Source organism: Manis pentadactyla, chromosome 6 (genome assembly GCF_030020395.1).
Source record: "Manis pentadactyla isolate mManPen7 chromosome 6, mManPen7.hap1, whole genome shotgun sequence".
Classification (NCBI taxonomy): Eukaryota; Metazoa; Chordata; class Mammalia; order Pholidota; family Manidae; genus Manis; species Manis pentadactyla.
In genome coordinates, this window is record NC_080024.1 from 134025565 (window position 1) to 134046625 (window position 21061).

A 21061-nucleotide genomic window follows, 5' to 3' on the forward strand; every position below is an offset into this window, starting at 1 on the left:
CACCTGCTCCTGGTGGAGGGCTCTCCCGTGGGGTCCCAGGTGGCAGAACTCACTTGGGTTAAGAGAACCCATCACAGAAGGCCACACCTTGTATGATTTCATCTATGTGAAGTATCTAGAGCAGGCAGATTTACAGAGACAGAAAGCAGATTAGTGGTCACCTAGGGCTGGGAGGGTGGTGGTAGATGGGGAGTGACTGCTAAAGGGTAAAATACTTCCTTTTGGGGTAATGAGAATGTTCCAGAATTGATTGTGATGATGGTTGCGTAACTCTGTGAACACATGAAAAACAATTGAATTATGTGGTATGAATTATATCTTAATGTATTTTTTCTTAAACAATGTTATACCCCCACTTCCTTATTCTGGGTAGGACTGGGTCATTGCTTTTTCATATTTCATGTTTTCTATTCTTTTCCTCTTCCCATATTTTTATCCCACTCATCTATCTGGATTTATGTTTCTTATCTCATTGGCTGACTCTCTGTCTCTCTCTCTCTTCCCCTCTTATCTCTCTCCTACTTCATTTCTTTCTTTCCCAAAGAAAAAAGCTGCAGAAAATTCTCAGGAATTCTGCCTTTGTAGATTTGCTCCTGCAGAGAGCTGGTAAGTCACCAAGCAAGCGGCTTTCCAATGAGTTGATGAGCTTCAGGGCTTCCACCCTTGCAGTGATGTGTTACCCAAGTGTATTTTGCATGTCACATACATGGTGTGTTCAAAGAAAGAAGAAAATGGGGAGGCCTCTTAAAGCAGATAGAGCCTATAGCCAAGTTGATTCCCTGGGAAATCTTTTAGGAAAAAGACTTTTCTGAAACCTTTCTTACTAGGAACCCTATGCTCTAAAGGGGGCCAGCTAGTCTAAGGCAAATAATGACAGAGGGGACCCTTGACAAATGTGGGAAGACTCAGTTCCCCAAGTGTAACAGACCACATTTTCCAAAAATGGCTACAGCACTATTTCTGATCCTGCACACTCTTCTAAATTCTTTGACAATTCTCTTACAAAAGGTAGAGTCTATTTCTCCCGCCCTTTGAATACTGTTCAGCCTTAGGGTTTTTCTTCCAATGAATAGAATCCAGCAGATGCTGTGTGATTCCTGCCATTAGGTTTGAAAAGGGGTTATGGATTCCCTCTGGTGGGGTTTCTCCCTGTCTCTGTCTATCTGTCTGTCTGTCTGTCTGTCTCTCTCTCTCCCCGTCTCCCCTACCCTTGGGATCCAGCCTCCTTGTTATAAGGAAGTTCAGGTCTCGTAAAGAGGCCGTATGTGTATGTTCCAGTCAACAACATGCTAAGATCTTAGCCCTCAGCCAGCATTCACCCCCAGGCGAGGGAAGGAGGGAAGGAGGGAGGGGAGGAGGGGCCTTCACACGATTTCAGTTCCCAGCTGACAAGTCAAAGGGGGAAGAGTAATCCCTGCTGAGTCCTTCCCAAACTGCAGATTCCTGATATATTAATTATCTATCACTGCTTAACAAATTATCCCCATAACTTGGTGGCTTGAAACACCATTTATTTTCCCTCAACCTCCATAGACCAGGAATCTGGGCTTGGCTTAGCTGGGGCTTCTGCATCAGGATCTTTCAAGGGCTGATCAAGGTGTTGACTGGGGCTTTAACCACCTCAAAACCCCCCTGGGGAAGGCTACACTTCCGGGCTCACACATGTGCTTGCTGGCAGGAGGCAGTTCCTGGAGGCCTATGGAGTTACCGCCCTCAGTCCTCGCCACCGTGGCCTTCAAGTCACATGGCAGCTCACTGCACACAGCCAACAAGGAAGGCAACAGGCCACAGACAGCAGCAAGATGGAAGTCACCATCTTACACCCTAATCACAGAAGTGACAGCACATCAATTTTGCCATATCTATTCATTAGAAGAAAATCACTATGACCAGCTACACATAAGGGAAGATGATTGATTATACAAGGGTGAAAACACCAGGAGCCACAACCAGAAGCTGTTTAACACTGAGCAAAATCAATGTCTTGTTCATTTAATCCACTAGGTTTGGAGATGGTTTCTTATTAGATAACTAGAAAACACTGAAACACAGGGACAGGGAAGAGCTAGGTAGGAAAACTATATTTGTTGAATATTTACTATGTCCAGGATCATGTCACAGATGGCTTAGAGAGGTGTAGTGACTTGCCACAGCTATTAATGGCAGAATGAAGTTGAAAACAAATTCTATCCAATTCCATGCCCATGACCTTTGCCTTTTTCAGCTCAATTTTCTGTCTTTTGAAGAGAAGCAATTCCAAACTGTTTTACCTGTGGATTTTTTTTCTAAATCCCTAAATCTTACCAGCAAAGATTATTTCTGGCTATACATTCCCTCCAAGACCCCTTCAACTCTCAGTTATAAAGGATTTTCCTCTACATGAAAATTCTGTATTTTATGAAGCTGGCAGGACCAGCCCACCATGCTCAGCTGGATTTTCCTCCATAAAAACAAGCTTTCTGGAATACTCCTATTGCTTGCCCATGGTGAGGACAGAGATTCCAGGAAGCTGGTCTCAAATGCTAAAAAAAGAACCTGAGGCAGACATCTGCTTCAGTAGAGAAGAATGTAAAACCCAACTGCTCCTAGTGCTAATGTCTCTAGGTGACCCCCTCCCTGCCACTAGTCCCTCAAGAGGGGGCTCAAGCTGAAAAAGTAACAAAACTTTGTCCTCTGATTCAAGGATCCAGGATAGGAGAGAGGATGATTCTTCACTGCAAAACTTTTCTGTACATATTTTCAGTTTTTAAATATATACTATGCATGTTAATTACCTTTTAAAAACCTGTTTAAAAATTAATCTCAGATGAGAGATTTCTAGTAAGGGAGACTGAAACATTTATCAGGATGAATTTGATGATCTCTGTATCTCTTGGGTGCTGATTCTGGGCTGCCCTGCATGTGGTCAGGACCATGCTCTAACCAACAAGTTCCATCCTCAGGCCTATAAACTCTGCAGGGACTTAAAGAGCAGACAAATAATATCTTCAGGAACATCCTGCCTGTTGGGGAGACAGAGGAGGTTCTTCCAGAAGCTGCAGGTAATCCAAAGCCAAACCTTCGACGCTCAAGGGCTGAATGATATTCTGAAAGATGAATGTGATCAGAAGGATGACTGCACACTTCTACAGTGATACTAATGGTAATACTAATGAGAATTACTACTTATTAATTGGAGTGCTTAGGCTGTTAACGTTTGATTTAATTATTGATATGATTGGAATTCGGTCTACCATTTTATTAGTTGTTATCTGTCTCCTTTGCTTTTTTGTTCCTCTATTCCCCCTTTCCTTCCTACACTGGACTATTTAAATATATTTTAGAATTCCATTTTAATGTATCTTCTGTCCTTTTAACTAGAACTATTTGCATCATTTTTTAGAGTTTGCATTAGGGATGATAGTATACACCCTTGATTTTTCACAGAGTTAATGTTATACCATTTCACATATGAGAGAAAAAATTTACAACTGTATAGTTCCATTTATCTACTTTTTATACTGTAGTTACCATGTGATATTGACATACACTGTAACTTGCAAGACTTATTTAAATTCTTAAATACAAATTCTTTTTTAAATAATCATTTATATTTTAAGGAAATTAGAGGGAAAAAATAGTTTTATCTCTTTCCTGAGATATTTACCATTATTGATGTTCTTTACTCCTTCCTAAATATGTAAGTTTCTCTCTGGAATAATTTCCCTTCAGCTGAAAGAGCTTCCTTTGCCATTCTTCTAGTGAAGGTCAGCTGACCATGTGAAAGAATGCCTACTTTGCTTTCTTTTTTTTGAAGGATATATTTGCTGGTTACAGAATTCTAGGTTGATGACTTTTTCTTTTGGCACTTCAGAGATGTTGTCCCAGTATTTTTTGGCCTCCATGTTTTCTCATAAAATTGGTAGATATTTAAATTATTGTTTCCCAGTATGTCATGTATTGTTTTTCTCTGACTACTTTAAAATATCCTCTATATTTCTAGTTTTCAGTGTTTTGATGATAATGTACCTACATGTGGTTTTCTTTACATTTACCCTTCTTGGGGTTCACTGGGTTTCTTGAATCTATAAATGTATGTCTTTCACCACATTTGAGAAATTTTCATTCATTTCTTTTTTTATGCCCTATTCTTCCTTTCCTCTTCCTCTGAGACTTAATTACACATATGTAAGATATTTTGATATTGTCCTACAAACGCTGGAGGCTTTGTTCATTTTCTTCAATCTTTCTTTCTCTTTCTTCTTCAGACTGGCTAACTTCTATTGAGGTACCTTTACACCTACTGATTCTTTTTTTCTGTCATCTCCATTCTGCTATTAGTTTTGAGAGTCAGGCTTTTCACTATTGGAGGAAGAAGTGACAAAGAAGCAAGAGGGGAATGCTGGAGTAAACCTCTGATGTGATGCAATGTCACCTCTGTGGTATTACACCCCAAAATCTGTAACATCATTCTCATTGTGAGAAAACATTATACTAACCCAACTGTAAAATATTTTTCAAAATGTTCAGACCAATGTTCCTAAAAAAGTGTCAAGGTCACAAAAGACAAGGAAAGAATAAGGAACTGCCACAGACTGGAGGTAACTAAGGTAAACATTTAGATGAATGCAACATGGTATCCTAAATTGAATCCTGGAAAAGGAAAAAGAATATTAGCAGAAAAACTGAAGAAAAACTTCCCTTTAAGATGTGAAGTTGCTTGAACATTAGGACAGAATTATTCTACGCCCAAGGGCTCACTTTCAACACTCACTTCTTGATGTGTACAAGTCAGACAGAACAATAATAATAACAGTTTCCATTTGTTGTGTACTTAATGTACACCAAATATTCATTTCAATACTTTATATACAATTTTTCATTTAATCCTAGCAAAAACATCTTCAACTCCATTTCACTGTTGAGATGTTGAGCACAAAGAAGTATAGTAATTTGCTCCAGGTCCCAAGAATCAAACCCAGGGAATTTGGTGCAGCATTTACACTCCTTAACTACCATACTTGGTCTGTGGGATTATTTATCAAAGTATGCCTTGAGAAATTAGGAAACTCCAATACAAAAATACTTTGAATCATCAAAAACAAGAACCATAAAATATTTGAGGAAGAATATTTAAGTAATTCTTTCTGAAGCAATACAATTTATATCCTTGTTTCCCAAGTTTAGTCATCTTCCAGTCACCTTCTCAATTGTACTGTAGCTGACATAACCTGTACTCTTAGTCACTTAATATATTTTAAATTGACTCAATTGTTTTTGCTTAAGTGAATTAGTTAAAAAGGAAAGTGACCTCATGTTGCTATTGTAAATGGAAAAGCAGTATCATTTACCTTAAGTAAATGGTAACCTAAAAATAAAAACCATAGAAACAAAACAATGTCAGTAAATTATAGTTATATGCTGGTGCCTGCCAAAAGCATTGAGCCTGAGTGAGCCGTGTTCTCTCTTTGCTAAAACAGGGGAGTTTTAACAAACATTAGGGAGGTTAGTCATAACAGACCAGCACCAAGTTAGAATTACAAAAAACTGAAAAAAAGGAATGAAGTTGTCTCTGTAATTTGGGATTAGGTGACAGAAACCTCAAAGGAATAGTGACTTAAACAAAATAGAAACTTATTTCTCTCTCACACAAAGTCCAGAGGCAGGTGGACTAGGGCTGGTGTGATCTGCCACAGTGTAATGAAGGCACACCTTCTATGTTGTGGTCCCAACAGGTGTGGCTTGCAGAGTCACTTCAAAGCTCAAGATTGCTGCTCCAATACCAGCCATCACGTCTGCGTTCCAGCCAGCAGCAAGAAGAAAAAGGGAAAAAAAAGCAACACCCCTCCTCTTTAAGAAAACTTCCTCAGTTTTGCTTGCATTCCATTGACTAGAACTTAGTCGCCTAGCCAGGGAAACAGGGAAATGTAGCTTTTATATTGGGCAGCCAAGTGCCTGAATTAAAAAATAAGGGAGAAGACTTCTATTAGTAGGGAAATGGACAGGCAACAGCACTCTCTGTGATTTTGTCACTCTCTGTGCCACACCAGTATGCCTCCAAGATTCACCCCAGGTGGACCACCTGAGTTAGTCCAAGCCCAGACCTTGGGCAGACATCTCTAACTGCCTCTGAAGTTGGCCTTGGCCCTGCTGCTCCTCTGACACCCTGCAAGCTAAGAAAAGCATTCTCTATCCCAACAAAGGTTACATTTTGTTATTAGGCCCCTTAAAGCTGGCTCTGTCCCCTGAGTCCATGTCTTACAGGCCCTCTAAGCTAGGTGGGCTGATGTGGCACAGCACCACTACAAAGAAGGCTGTTGCTCACACTGAGGTTTTCTTTCTGGCTCTGCCCCCTCACCAGCTGTCCTGGCCATCATTGATTTCCTCTCTGAGACTTCTTCATTGAAACTGACACCACAATATCAGGCAGAGGTCCTGGCCATGGGCTGGAAAAATCCATGGCCCCAGATCTAGCTGTGTATAGCTGTATAACTCTGTCCTGATGCTCAAGGCATTGCACATCTTAAAGGGAACATTCCACACAAAGACTTATTCAAAAGCCATCCTCATCATAAAGTTATATACAAAAATTGCCAAGGATGATCTTGGCAACTGCTAGCAAACTGGAGGTGGAATTCTCTCAAATCAGGTGACCTTGAATTATAATCTGAAGCTGGGTCGGGGTCGGGGCGGTAATGACATAACCAGGGCAGGGAGGGAAGTTATGGGGCACAGCCATTGACAACCTCAGAGGTGTATCACCCAGCTGAGTCACTGAGACTGGGGGGGCACCACCCAGTGTAAGGCTGGGACCATAGGCTTTTAGAGCAGGAGGCAATCTGGGGACCCTGGCCTAGTTGTTCTCTACCTTTTCTGAATCAAAGATTCCTGTTAATAAGACCACTACAACAGACTTGTATTTTAAGAGTTGCTTGCCAGTTAAATTGTACAGAGTAGAATTAATTCATGTTTCCTGCCTTTTTCACCTAAGATGCTTCTCTGCTGGTCAAAGGGTCTGGTGCACCTGGGCAAAATCACAGCACCAAGCTGAGCTGACAGATGCTTGACATCTGGGTGTCCTGCTCAGGCTCATGCTGGAGAAAAACCCACCACTTAGATGGGAACTTTAAAACACCAAAAATAGCTGGTGAGCCAGCCCCACTTGTGATATCCTTTTCCAGCCTTGCCAGTCTCCAGTCTCCTCCCAGGCTGGAAATAGGTAAGCTTCCTGTCCAATCTCCTCAATTCACTGGGGGGAAAAGCAGGACCTGGGAGGGGAAATGGCTTGGCCAAGGCCGCAGAGCTATGGCTGGAGAGGTGGAGATAGAATTGATTGTGCTGCAGACCTCCCGATTGGTGGCCACTGTGTTCCCACTTCTACACACTCTGCATTTGCCCAACTGCAAAACTGCAGCCAACAGCCTGACAGCACCCTGTGGGAACCAGCTGGGCAGAGATTCAGAGAGGAGAGGGATTGCTCCCAAAGAAAGGAGTTTGGAATCATCCACACCCAAGGATATAAAGCAGAAAGGACGCCTGGATCCGAAGGCAAAGGCTATGCCAAAATGCCATAGGTACCTTAATAAATTAGGCAGTCAAACATGCCAGACTCGTTATAATTACCCAGCATGCTGACAGCGTGTCTGAAGGCTGCAGTCTTTACGAACAGGTCCCATGATATTAACCTGGCTTGTTATATGATCTTGTATGTGTGATAAGAGAATGTATTGTTTTCCCCAAACACCAGCTAGATCGAGGTCATGAGCAGATCACCCAGAAAGCAGTTGTAACCTGTCATGACTAATAGAAGAATAAATTGCAGTATGTTTTTATTCTCAGCCCTGAGACAATCACAGACTCCCTCATATAAAGTGTCAAACTGTGACACTGTCAGAGAAATCAAGTGTTAGCTCACTTTTCTTAGTAGCTGTGTGGCCTTGAACCAGCCACGGCTCTCAGGGTCCTCAGTTTCTCAGCCATAAAGTGACCATGTTAGTCCCCGGATTTGTTTGCTAGGACTGCTGTCACAAAGTAGCACAGACTGGAGAACTTCAAGAACAGAAGTGTATTGCCTCTCAGTTGTGGCGGCTGCAGTTCCAAGATGCAGGTATCAACAGAGCTGGCTCCTTGCAAGGGCTGTGATGGAGAGTCTTTCCCATGCCCTCTCCTAGCTTCCAGGGGCTTGGTAGGAATCTTTGGGGTTCCTTTGCATGTAAACACATCACCTGATCTCCACCTTCATCTTCACATGATATTCCTTCTGTATGTTCATGTGTGTCTCCAATTTCCCCTTTCTGTAAGGACACCAGTCATACTGGATTAGGACCCCCCCCCCCACAATGAGCTCACCTTAACTCCTTCCATCTGCAATGACCCCATTTCCAAACAAGGTCGCATTCTGAGATACTGCAGGTTAGGACTTTCACATATGAATTTTAGGAGGACATAGTTCAACTGATAACTATCCCCATCCCTGCCATCTCAGCATGGCCCATGAGGATCACAGAAGGCATGCATATGACAATATTTAGAGGCAGACGAAGCAGACAGGAGGGAAGAACTGTGTGGTTCTGCTATGGAGGCCAGAGAGATGTGGCTGGGACACCTCTGAGAGGCAGGAGCTTGGGGGTCATGGCTGTTCTGAGCGCTTGGCAGAGAACCTGGGTAGCCAGGTTATCCATATTCCCCCGAAATGCTTGGTATAAAAAGGCAAACCCAGGAAAGAGTTTCACCTCCTGTGACTGGCTGTGGAGCCTTTAGTTTCTTTCCTGCCCCATCTAAGGGTCTGCTACAATCTATAACACATTTGCTTTAAATGGCACTCTCTTGGAGCCCCTCACCAACACACACACACACACTAGGGTTAAACAAAAGAACTGATGCTAAAATACTTTAATCCCCCATGTGGTTTGGGGTGGGTGAGTAGAAGGCTGCCATTTCCTGCTGCCACCTATCAGTATGATCCAGGGACTCCCTACAGAGCAGCCTAGTTCTTCAGAGGACAAGTATCACCTGCCCCTCAGCCGCCTGTCCCTACTCAGCTCTCCAGCCACACGGCACGCCCTCCGCCACCTGTGCTCCCTTCATCCTGTGGCATGAAGAATTGGGGTGACTTGCCCAAGGCCCCACAGTCACGTGGCAGAGCCAGCAGTCAGACCCAGCCAGTCTGAGAACCCCTCAACACAATGCTCCCCTGCACAGGCAGAAGCTGGGCCACGACCCAGAACGAAGGGCTTGGATGTAAATGGTAGCACTGAGAAAGAGCTCTGGGAGGCTGAGCCTGGGGCAAGGGTGCTGCTTTCCACTTCGTGCTTTAGAGTTTCCCAGCGAAGTGCCTTAGAGGAGGGGGGCTGGTGCTGGGGAGCAAAAATGGGACCTGGGGCAGGTGAGCCGTTTGGAGCAGGGGCAGTGGGGGGGGTCCTTCATGCCCCTCTCCCTTGGGGAGGCCAAAGTAGTTTTTTCTATCAATTGACTGATTTTATTGGAAAACGTATCAAACGTACAGACAAGGATAGAAAATAAAAATCTACCCACTACCTGGCTTTACTGAATTTAACACTAAGCCATATTTGCTTCAGATTTTCACTTTTAAGAAATGGAACAATGGATAGAGTTCCTTGCCTATCACTCCTGCAATCACTTGCCTTCTCCCAAAAGAAATGACCATCATGAAGTTGGTGTTTACCACTCCTGTGCACATTTTCATACTTTTAGTATATGTTCATGCATCTGTACACATAGTGCTGATTTAAAAAAAATATGCACTGCTTCTGAGAGGGCATCCTCCCATCCCCCATCCAAAAATAAAGCAAAGAAAGCCTCAGGAAAAGGTATTTATAGTGCTGATTTGTATGTCCTAAAACTTTGTCCCAATAGTAACATGCTGGACATTCCTCATGATACTTGGGACTGCTGTATGGACAGGTCACAATTTCTTAAATATATTTTCTGGTTGTTTCCCTTTTTTATGTTACAAATGATCTTATAAGAAGATTCTCACCCAGACAAAGCTTCTGTGTTCCTCTACAGCATAGACCTAGAAGTGGAATTCCTGAATCATGGAGCTTTTCTGGGTATTGCTAAACTTCTCTTAAAAGTGGTTTTACCAATTTATAGTTCCACCTGTAAACATTTGAACTCATCACATCCTTGTCTGCACTTGGTAGTATCAGACTTCATGATTTTTGCCAAGGTAATGGATATGAAATGGTGTCTCACTGGGATTTTCATTTGCATGTTCTCTTCAACACTGATATTGAGTATCAAATTTTCATGGCTTTACTTTAATGGCCTGAATCTTTAGATATCTCCTCCAATGAGGTTCTAGGGGAAGTGCACAATGGCTGCATCTCAGTAAATCTTTGTCCTGGCTCTCAGTAACTCCAGAAATTCCCCTACCCTCTGGGTCAGAAATTCCCTGTTACCTGAATAGCCTGGAGGAGTTGATCTTGTGGAAACTGGAGGCAAAGAACCCTGCTCCACCTCATTCATCCACTCATCAATGGGAGTCCAGCACAGCGCCCTGATGGTGACCTGTGGTGCGGGAGGGCAGACAACTGTAATTCTCGCCAGGGATGGCCCAGGCACCCAGTCCTCTGTAGGAACATTCTGGAGAGAATGTAGGCAAGAGAAATGGTCAGATCAAGAGACTATTACCTTACTGAGCAGAAACCACAGGGAATGTGTGATGTATTTTCAGTAAGCTCTACTGTATAACAGATAGAAAGTACACAAATTGTAAAGTGGCCGGTCCAGTAAATTTTCATAAAGTGAATGCATTTGTGTAACCACCCAGATCTACAATAGAATATCACCAGCAGCCCAAAAGTTCCTCATGTCTCCCCTCCCAGTCCTACTCTTCCCCCCCTCCACGTTAGGGTCACCTACTTTAAACATCAGTATTATAGTTGCTGGAGGGTGTGAGAGCAGTTCTCTGGATTTTTCCATGAATCTCATAGGGAATGTACCTAAAGTCATCACAATATCATATGAATTTTAAAATATTTGGACACAAAGGCCGCAACTGTAGCCAGGTCTCTGAGGTCCCTTACTTTTGCCTACTGGATGGAGGGAGGCTGGGGGTTGGATGGGGATGGAGCCCTGGGGTGGGGAGTAATTATTAACTGGCAGGATAGTATTCTAACATTTTAATATCCAGCATGGACTTGCTGTGTGCATAGCTGAGTGTCAGCAGAGGGTGCAAGTGAGAAGCAAACCCATCGAGAGGCTTCTGCAAGGCAGCCGAGAGAGGGTGGTGTCTTGGCATGGCTGTGGCTAGAAAGAAATGAATGGAGAGTCAGTATATTTTGGTGGCAGAATTCACAGGACCTGGTGATGGATTGCATGAGTGGGTAAGGGTGAAGGAGGTGTGAAGGATGATGTCTGGGCATCTGGGTGGAGGCCAATGGCATTTACCAAGATGCAGTTGCCTAGAGGAGCAGGGTTAGGGTGAAAATCATGAATTCTGTCTTGGACACATTAAATGTGAGATGCCTCCAAGCCTAGCATGTGGAAATGCCAAGCAGAGAATTAGAAATAGGATTTTGGAGCTGAAAGAAAGGTCTGGATTGTAGATTTAAATCAGAGAGTCATTGGCCTCTTCAGGCTGCTTAAGACCATGGACGTAAAGGGAGTTCTGAAGGACAGAGACCCAGAAAGGGCCTCACCAGTTACTGTTAATACTCTTCAGGTGTGTTAGTGATATTGAGGCTATGTGTTTAAAAGTCCTTATCTTTTGGGCAAATATACTGAAATATATTATATTTACATATAAATATAATACATATAAAATAATGTGAAGCATGGGATTTGCCAAAAAGTAGATCAGGGGAAGAATGACTACTATGAATATTTAGGCCAACTTGCTGAAGATGGGTGAAGAGTACCTAGGGGTTCATTGTGCTATTTCTGTTTTTGTATATGGTTGAAGTTTTGTATACTAAAAAGATTTAAAGGAAAATGAGGACACAGCACTTGAAGACCTCGAGTCGGAGGGAGGTCAGATGGAGGAGGCGGGAAAGTCTGAGAAGTGGCCCGAGGGGCAGGGAAGATGTCCGCCGGCAGAGAGGGGTCTCCGACACCCATGGGAGAGGGGGACTGGAGGAGCAAGTTGGCAGCTCCCGTTAGGGACGCAGAGGCAAGTCACACAGATGTTTAATTGTGCCCCGTGGATCCAGCAAGGAGGCCATAGTGGGCTCTGCAAAGGCAGTGCCAAGAAAGCAGGTTCAGTGTCGGAAACCAGCCGCCCTGTGCTGGGGACCCGGGAGCTGGCGCAGGGCAGGAGCACGTGTAGGCACCTTCTTGGACAAGACTGACTGTGAATGAGGATGGAAGGGCAAGGAGTTAAGGGGAGGCTCTCTTTCCCAGTGAGAGAGACAGAGTATTTTGACCTGAGAGAGGGGAAAATCAAGATGCAAGGGTGCTGGGGCAGACAGCCAGTGGAGTGAGGCTCTGAGCAGCCCACGTGCATCCCACAGGATGAAAGGGAGAAGCGGGTGCAGGCAAGGCAGGCCGGAGGGCTCGGAGGCCAGAGCCCAGTGGGCAGCTGCTCCTCCCTGTCCTCGGAGCAGGACGCTTGGTCACCAGATGCCCGGGAGGGGAGGGCATGTAGGAGAGCTGCAGGCTTGAGGTTGAAATGGCCATGGAGAATGAGAGGTGAGCCTGCCGCCTTCACAGGTACCACTTAGTGAACACATATTTTAATAATTTTTTTAAAATTCTGAAGTCATGACTCTTACCTGAGGGCCCAGATGAGGGAGTCTTGAAGCGAAGCATCACTGACCTCCAGTTAGAATCACTGTGAAACTGAGGGGAGCTGGAGGCCACCGCAGCGCAAGAGAGAGTCAGAACTGACCCCAGCCAGCCCAGGAGTGACGGGGGCTCCTGAGTGTGGCGGCGGCTGCGTGAAAAATGCCATGACTCCATAATGAAGAAACCAAAGAGTAAAGCAGCCAGTGACTATAGGTTTGATTCACTATTTCAGTGATCTGCTTTCTTCTGTTTATTTCACACATAAACCTTTGTACCATAGTTCCTTTTTCCATAAACTATGTATTTATATGATATGGCAGAAGACAAAAAGGCGGAAAAGGTAGATGACATTTGTTAGTGAACTACTAGTACTTGTCTCCTGATTTTTCTTTATTGTTTAAGAAAATTAATCTTGACCTAAATATTTGTCATTACCTCCCCTTTTAGAGGCTTGTACATCCCCTCACCACTGTCCCTCCCCAGGCTGGTACTGCCAGAGACGCACAGGGCTGCAACATTAAAAATAACAATTAGCCCCAAGCTTGTATCTGCACAGGGCCCTGCACTGACTAAGCTATGTCTTTAGCCTCAGCTGACTGAACTTCAAAAAAGCTCATGCTCTGTAGGGTTGGCAAGACACGGTGGGGGGGTTGTTGTTGTTGTTTTCTTTTAAATCTCCATTTAACAGACGAAGAACCTAGGGGCCCAGGAGGAGCCATGACTACCCAGCTTGTTAAAGGCCGAGTGTCCCCTGAAGCCCATCATCTCTGGCTCCCAGGTCAGGGCTCCAGGCATCAGCGGTTGGGGTCCAAGAGCAAGGGGGTGGGGGCTCCGTGGTGGGCAGGGCACCAGGATAAAAGCGCTGGCCGGGGTACACTTGCTGCCCTCTTCTGCTGCCAGTATTGTTAACTAGTCATGGTGGGGCATGAGCAGAAGTCTTTCTCGGCCTCCAAAGACAGCGGCCCTCTCAGGGCAGAAAGCTGTGAAAAGCACCTTCACTGCCAGAGGAAGCCAGGGGCCCGTCAAGCACAGGCCATCACTTAGACATGCTCCAGACCAGAACAGGCCCCCGCTTTTATTGAGCTGTGAGCAAAGGGCCAAAGAAAACAATAGTGGGACCCCCACCCCCTGGATGCCCCCTGCCACCACCACCCCCATGGCAGCCCACCCCTCTGCAGAGGGACAGTGACTGTTCTAGTGACTCACTCCTCCCTAGGGAGCAGCCTGTGGAGGAAAAGGGGGGCTGTGCACAGGAGCAGCTCTGTATGGACAGATCTCGGGAGGGTCCTGGTCTCCAGGAAGGAAAAACAGGAATGAAATCACCTGGTTGGCAACAGCGCTGATTTCTAAGGCTTGTGGGGGCCCAGGGAGCAGCGTGAGGGAAGGACAGTGAGGGGAAGGGGGCGTGTGCTTGGCTGCATTTGGAAGCCAGCTTTCCTGGCCATGGCCGGGACACCTCCCCCAGCACGATGGCAGTGATAAGGACAGAGCTGGGCCCAAATGGGCCTGTCTGCTTCTACAAGGACAAGATCATGCACCCACCCGGCCAGGAGTGATTAACCCCATTACATCCACAGGTGCCCACACCTGTGGAGAGAATCAGATTCTGCTTTCCCCAGGCTAACATATTTAAGCACTTTCATTTTGGACTTCTTACCAAAAGTGTGTGGCCTGATTCTCCTCTGTATCAAACCCCATCTTCACAGAAAATAACACATGAAGTTATTTCATGATACAAACAAGGAAACAACACAGATGTTCAAACCTTTGCTCTCTTATTGCCAGAGCATACCGAGCCTAGTCCCAGCCCCCCAAAGCTGTATCCAAACACACATTTCACCTCTTGGTGTTGACACAGTCAGGGAAGAACAGCAGTGTGGGTGGTGTGGGGCTCCCTAGAAGCTCCCAGGGGTCTGCTTCTGACTTGGGATATGAGAGTCCAGGATGATTCGGTGGCTGGAACTTAAGGCTCTGTCGCCTTCTCTGCAGCCCAAGGACATTAGTGGACACCTGGGGACAGACACGCTACAGTGCCTGGCACGTGTGGAGAAACTCGTCCATTTCTTCCTGTGCTTGTATAGTCATTCATTCTGCAGTTCTACAGGCCTGTGCCAATCGCCCTAGTGTGCCCGAAGCTAGGTGGGGCTCCAGGGTAGATTCAGAGATTAGTGAGACAGTCCTTGCCCATGAGTGGATCCCGAGGCCAGAGGAAACAAGCTGGAATAACTCTAGTTGTGGCCCCAGAGCTGTCCCGGTCCTGGGCTGGGCTGTGTGAATGCAGCGAGCACTTTCCACTCTCCTGGGGGATCTGCTCAGACAGCCTTCAGTCCTCAGTTCAAACTCCTCCCTCCCGGGGGGCCTTCTCTGAACACGCCCATCCCTCCCTGAGCCCCGACCCTGCTTTATGTTTCTTCAGGGCTCTTATTACCACCTCCTGATTTCCACTGACTGCCGGCCTTGCCCGGACTGCCAGTTCCGTGGGGGCGGAGACCTCGCCTGCTCCTGTGGGAGTTCTCAGCTCCTGTTACAGGGCTGGCACAGAAGCTGCTCGGTAAATATTTGTTGAAAGAAGGGAAGAAAGGAGGGAAGATGCTCTGACTCACCCACTCTGGCAGATCTGAGGAGGGCTTCCAGTGGAGGCAGCACAGGGCAGGGTCTTACAGGATTTCCCTGGGTGGAGAAGAGCAGACAGGCAGTCAAGCGTAGGGAACAGAACTTAGGATGCTGGAAGGAGCGCCGGCCTGAGCTGGGAGCAGAGCTGCAAGAGCGGCAGCCAGAGAGGGAGGTGTGATGGCTCCTGAAGGGCCTTGAGGCTGTAAAGGTGGTCTAGTCAGGGCTTTGTCCTTGGGCTCTAGGGAATTACCTAGAGTGCTGAGGCAGAGGACAAGGAAGGGTGGGGTGCTCTGGAGTGCAGAGGTGGAGCCCGGAGGGAGGCTTGTTGACAAGGAACTACTTGATTTAGCAGCTTTCAAACAGTGCCAGTAGAACAGGGCAGTACTTCCAGGAGCCACAGGGTCCTGAGCACGGAAGTGCAGCCCAGGTAGAGCCTGGGAGGCTTCATGGAGGAGGCACGTTCTGTGCAGGTCTCTAGAGGCCCCCAGACCACCCAGAAGGAAGGGCTCAGGAGAGCCAGGTGCCTTTCTCAGCCTGGTAAGAGGAAGGGGAATGAACTGGCAAGGAAGGCACCAGCGGTCAGCTCTCCTTAGGCCACAGCCACCCACTCCTCCCACCGCTGCCTCCTAGATGAACACATTCACCCCACCCCTCCAGGACGGATTTAGGAGACTTTTCCAGCCAGAAAACCTGTGCATAGACAGGGCCAAGTATCCCAGGGCCAGGCGATAGCCTTGAGAGTGTTCTGCCCACCCCTCTCGCCTGATGCCATCTCAAGGCTGGGGACTCTCCCCAGACACAACTCGGGCTCCTGCCAGGCTCCAGGGCTCTCCTTGGCTCCATGCCCAGGCCCCGCCCTGCTTCCTTGGCGGGATAAGCAGGGCCTGGGGGAGAAGGGGCCCCGGGGCAGGTCTCCATTGTTTTGTAGCCCTCTTGGCAGTGTCACCTTCTCCTTCCTCTCCTTCCCACTCCTGCACAGGAAAGGAGGGCAAGATGCACCCCAACACAGGGGGCTGCTCTGCAGGACCCACCAAACTCTGAAATTAGCAAGTGCACTGATGCCGCCCCACCCTGCTTGTGGGGCAGGGGAGACACGTTACACTTATCATATATATAACACTGCTCCTTATAGCTCTAACTTTTTCGTGCAAAAACATGAAAAAAATGTATTATGTATGACTTGATATCACATTTGATATATTTAGATACTTTTTCAGAGAAGAAAACCCATAAAACCTCTCTGGGAAAAAGAACTTCCCTTTCCCCCAACTTTTACAGTTATTTTCGATGCCTTCGTAGCCCTCCTCTGGCGAGTGAGGAGGGAGAAGCCCCGGCGCCCCGTGTCTTCCCCGGGGGCCGGGCTCAGGGGACGGGGGCCCCACCCACCAAGGGGTGTCAGACTGATGGCCTTCATCGTGGGAGTGAGCTCCCTAATGTTTTTCTCTGCAACATCTCAGCTCTAAACGATCGTGACCCAAGGCAATTTACAGTTACTTGCATTTTTTTTAATGAAGTCTGATTTAATAGTCGGAATGGTTAATGGCCTCGTCTGTCACACATAATAAAACAGAGCCTAATTGTATTTTAAAAAGGCCCTTTTGGTATGAGCAGAAGCAACAACTTGATTGCATTTTGAGAAAGGGCTTTGGTGTGTGTTAAGATGGCTTCCCAAGGGCACCAGGCACTTTCTCTCTGGGTCACCATCTCACCCTCCCCGCCATGGTCCTTTCTTCTAAAGGAGTTTCCTAATTCCCCCAGCCAGTAAAAGTCCTTGGCTGTCATCCAGCTTCCTCAGGACGCCCATCCACGGGCTCCCAGAGCTTTACACACCCTTCCATAATTACAGCCCTCTAGGTCTTCCCACAGAAGTCAATGGCCTGATACCCATTTTACACCTGGGAAAACTGAGCTGGCTTGTCCTACCTGCCCAGAGCCCCGGGTTGGTGAGTCAGCGCCTCAGGCAGGCTCTGTTGCCAGCTCTAATCACTGACAGTCCCCACCAGCCAGACACCCCACATGTACTTCTCCCCTGTGGCAGAATGGGGCCCCTGTGAGCCGGGCCGGGCCTCTTGTCCTCCAGGGATCACTGTGGTTGACCACTGAATGCAAAGCCCATGGGGAAACCGAAGTGTAGAGAAGTGATTCAGCCAAGAGCCCAGGGTTTGTGCAGAGGGACCTGAGGTTAAATTTTGAGTCGTTGAGCAAAGAAAACACTTACCTTCTATAAAATACAAAGGTAGTGCCCCTCCTTCAGGAGAGCCTGTGAAACCCCACAGAAGTCTGCCAGGGCCTGCCCCCCTCCCCCTCCCCACTCTCTTTGGCAGCCTCTGTCCAGGGCACACCTGCCCCTGGTGCCCCAGCACTCCCTGAGCAAGCGGAGGCTGGAGCCTCAGGCGAGGTTTACCAGTTAGCCGTGCAGGGGTGCCAGGGAAAGGCCTGAAGGTGAGCTGCAGCTGGGCCGCCCTGGCCTTGCTAACACCATGCCAAATGCACAGTGGCCCTCTCCCTGTTGGGGAGAGGGCCAGTGAAGAGGGCACTGGACTTGGTGGAAGGAGGCCACAGGTTGCTTTACCACCACCCCACCATGCGGCCTTGGGCATGTGTTCCCTTTCTGAGTGCCAGCCGCTCCTCTGTAAAACACATCCTTGTTCTTCATGCTCACTTCTCCATATCCCCGGCTAGTGGATCGTCTCGTTCATGCCCTTGCCTTCGGTGGGAATTTGGCAAGGGCAGATAAGGGTGCCAGGTAGGCCCACAGAGCCAGCCTGGAGGGAGACCAGATCCCTTGGGAAGAAGGGGCCAGCCAAGCGGATGTCTTGGCCTGGCTGAGGCACCCACCCTGCGCTGGGTGTAGGGCCTATTGGACACTCCCAGCCTTCGTGATGCGGCCTCTTCTAAGTGCTGGAGCCTGAGCAGAGGCCGAGGAGGAGCAAGGATCATGTGGGTTCTTGTCCAGTGTCTTGGCCAAAGGGGTGGGCAGCTGGAAAAGGCATTCAGGCAGGACTGTCCCTGCTCCCCAAAACTTGGCTGGGCAGAGGGCTTGCCAGCTGGTGCCTGAACTTGCAGATCATCTCTGGGGGCAGAGCCCATGGCTGTCCAGGCCCATTTGACATCCCTAATAAGGGGAAGGGGGTCATGAGGATGGGGAGCTCCCTAGCTCCTTGCTACGAGATGCAGGGAAAGAATGGGATAGAGTTGGACAGACCATGTCCCAGTCTGCCCAGCTTCCCCAGTGTGAGACTTGGCCCCTGCACCTCTCTGGAATGGACAGCCAGTGATCAGGACTTGAGGGTGTGGCAGACACACAAGGAAGTCCTCACCCAAGCACACAGAGAGTCTGTGAAAACCAGAAATCCCTATCAGTGTATGGGCAGGTGGGGAGCACAGTGGGGAAAATGGGGAGGGAGCATGCATTTTCTCTCTCCTGATCTCTCTCTCACTCCCTTGTGTTCAATCTGAAAAGGACAAAGTAAAACAGGTACCAGGGATGGCTGCGGTAGAGGCTCTGCTGGAAAGAAAAGTTAAAATGAGCCGGTACCAAAAAAAGCCTGATGACTCTCAATGTTGCTAGAAGTTCCACCTGGGTGCAGGGACAGTTCTCAGGGACGGGAGGAGGAACCCCTTCATCCTGCCTCTGGCAGCCCTCTCATAACTGTCTAAGCACAGGAAGGAAGCTCAGGATGCATCTAGCATCTTCCTCTCCTCCCTTCTTGCCCTGCTTTGGCCTCATTAAATCCACCCTGACTTTTCTGTCCCTCCCTCCATCTGTCATGTCTCCCTAGCAAAACCCCAAAGTTGAATAAGTCAAGAGTCCATCCTCTCAGTCCCACACTTAGACAAGGGAATATAGCTGGAGTAAAGCACACAGCCAGGTTGTATGAATCAGCACAGGTCATGCTCAGTAACAAACAATCCCAGGGTCTCAGGGACCCCACTTTGAAGGCTCTTTTCTCACTCACAGAGAGCAGGTCCACTGCAGCTTGGTGAGGCCCTTCCCATCGTCTTGAATTCAGCATCCAGGCTGATGGAGCAGCCTCTAGCTGAGATGTAGCCATCTTGGGGCAGAGAGAAAAGGACATGGTGAGCCTGCCTTGTCTCAAAAGCTTCTGCTTCAAAATGATACAAATCACTTCCTTTCATATTTTGCTGATTAGCACAGGTTTTATGGCCAAGCCCGATGTCATTAGGGCAGGAAAACAGACTTCTTCCCCAGGGAGGGACTGCGAATATTTTCACAAAATAATAGTCTACCAAGCAGGTGTACAGTCCCACCGAAAAGGCACGCCACTCACCTCGACAGGTTCCTGCTGTCTCTAGTCTCCATTCGCCAAGTCCTTTCAATCCCCCACACTCCTAGTTCACTATTTTATGCCTTTCCCACTCTTCTCGAATGTCCAACATCCACTCCCCTATTCCACTCTTGCTAATTCATGACTGTCCTTATTTCACGCAGGAGACAGAGGCACCCAGAAGAGAACTTTCAGATGCTTTCACCATCAAAGCACCCAGCTTAGCTGCACCTGAGGTCATGCCTTCTGCCTTCTCCCTGCTCTGGCCCTGAACTCTTCATGCTCCTGGCTGAAGACCCTTCCATTTGCATACTACATTTCACCCCTTCACCTACCCCCGGATATCCCCCCTCCCCCTGACATCCTTCATCTTCCCTTCTCTCTGGATCATTCTGCTTAGAAGCCAGCATGCAGCTCCATCTCCCATCTTCAATAACACTTGCTTGACCCCACCTCCCTCTCCAGCTCCCACCTCACATCTCGGCTCCTGTTTACGGCAAAACTTCTCTGACAATGTTTTCTCTGTGCTCTGGCTACAATTCCTCAACTTCCCGTCCCTGATATTCCACTCCATTTGGGGTTTTTGTCTACATAGACCAGTCTTCCTAGACCCCGACACCCTCCACATGTCAGTCCAATGGGTGATCTGGTCTCACCTGTCTTACCTACCAGCTGCTTTGACAGTCATTCTTCCTCCTTGAAACTTGGTCTCAGCGACAACACTACCCCTTTGCTAATCCTATTTCACTGGCTGCTTCTGCTCCATCTCCTTAATAGTTTGAACCCATCTTTCTGACCCTCGAACTTCAGAGATTTCAGGCCTTAATCCTTACATCTCACTTCCACCCATGCTCACTTCCTTGGGGGCTCAGTTGTCACACAGCATCGAGTACCACCTACATCCTGACAATCTCCACACAGCATGAGCCCATCATCGTCCCTAACCTTCAGATTTCTAAATCCAGCTGCCTAATCAACAGCTCCACTTGCACAGATTAAATATGGCCCAAACCAAACTTTTGATTTTACCTGCCACCTCCCAGTCCTCTGTCTCAGTTATTGACAGCTCCATTCTTTAAACCGTTCAGGTCAAAAACTGTGGGTAGTCCTTCGCTCCATGTCCTTTAACTGGGCTCCCTGCTTCTGTCCTTGCCCTCCCCCAGGAGGGAGTGATTCTTTAAGTTAAATGCAGGCACTCCTCTTCTCAAAATCTTCCAAGGCTTCCATTGCAAAGTAAGATCCTCCTGCAGCCTATGTGATGTGACCCATCACTACTACATCTCTGTCCTCATCTCTCACCAGGCCTGCTCCTCAGCCATCCTGATGGCCCCAAACTCGCCACACAACTCCCATATCACACTTTCCTACTTGCTCTTCCCTCAGCCTGAAATGTTCTACTCCCGGATATCTACACAAGGTTCATTTCTACA

General features: G+C 47.5%; 1 long non-coding RNA gene across 1 annotated transcript; it reads right to left on the reverse strand.

Moving 5' to 3' along the window:
• Positions 1 to 7916: 7916 nt before the first annotated feature.
• LOC118928881 (uncharacterized) lies at positions 7917 to 15578 on the reverse strand. Its single transcript, XR_005031386.2, has 4 exons — positions 15333 to 15578; positions 12717 to 12877; positions 10404 to 10587; positions 7917 to 8273 (listed from the first exon to the last, which is right to left on the reverse strand). It is a non-coding gene; the product is annotated as an uncharacterized LOC118928881 (long non-coding RNA).
• Between the last annotated feature and the right edge of the window lie 5483 nt (positions 15579 to 21061).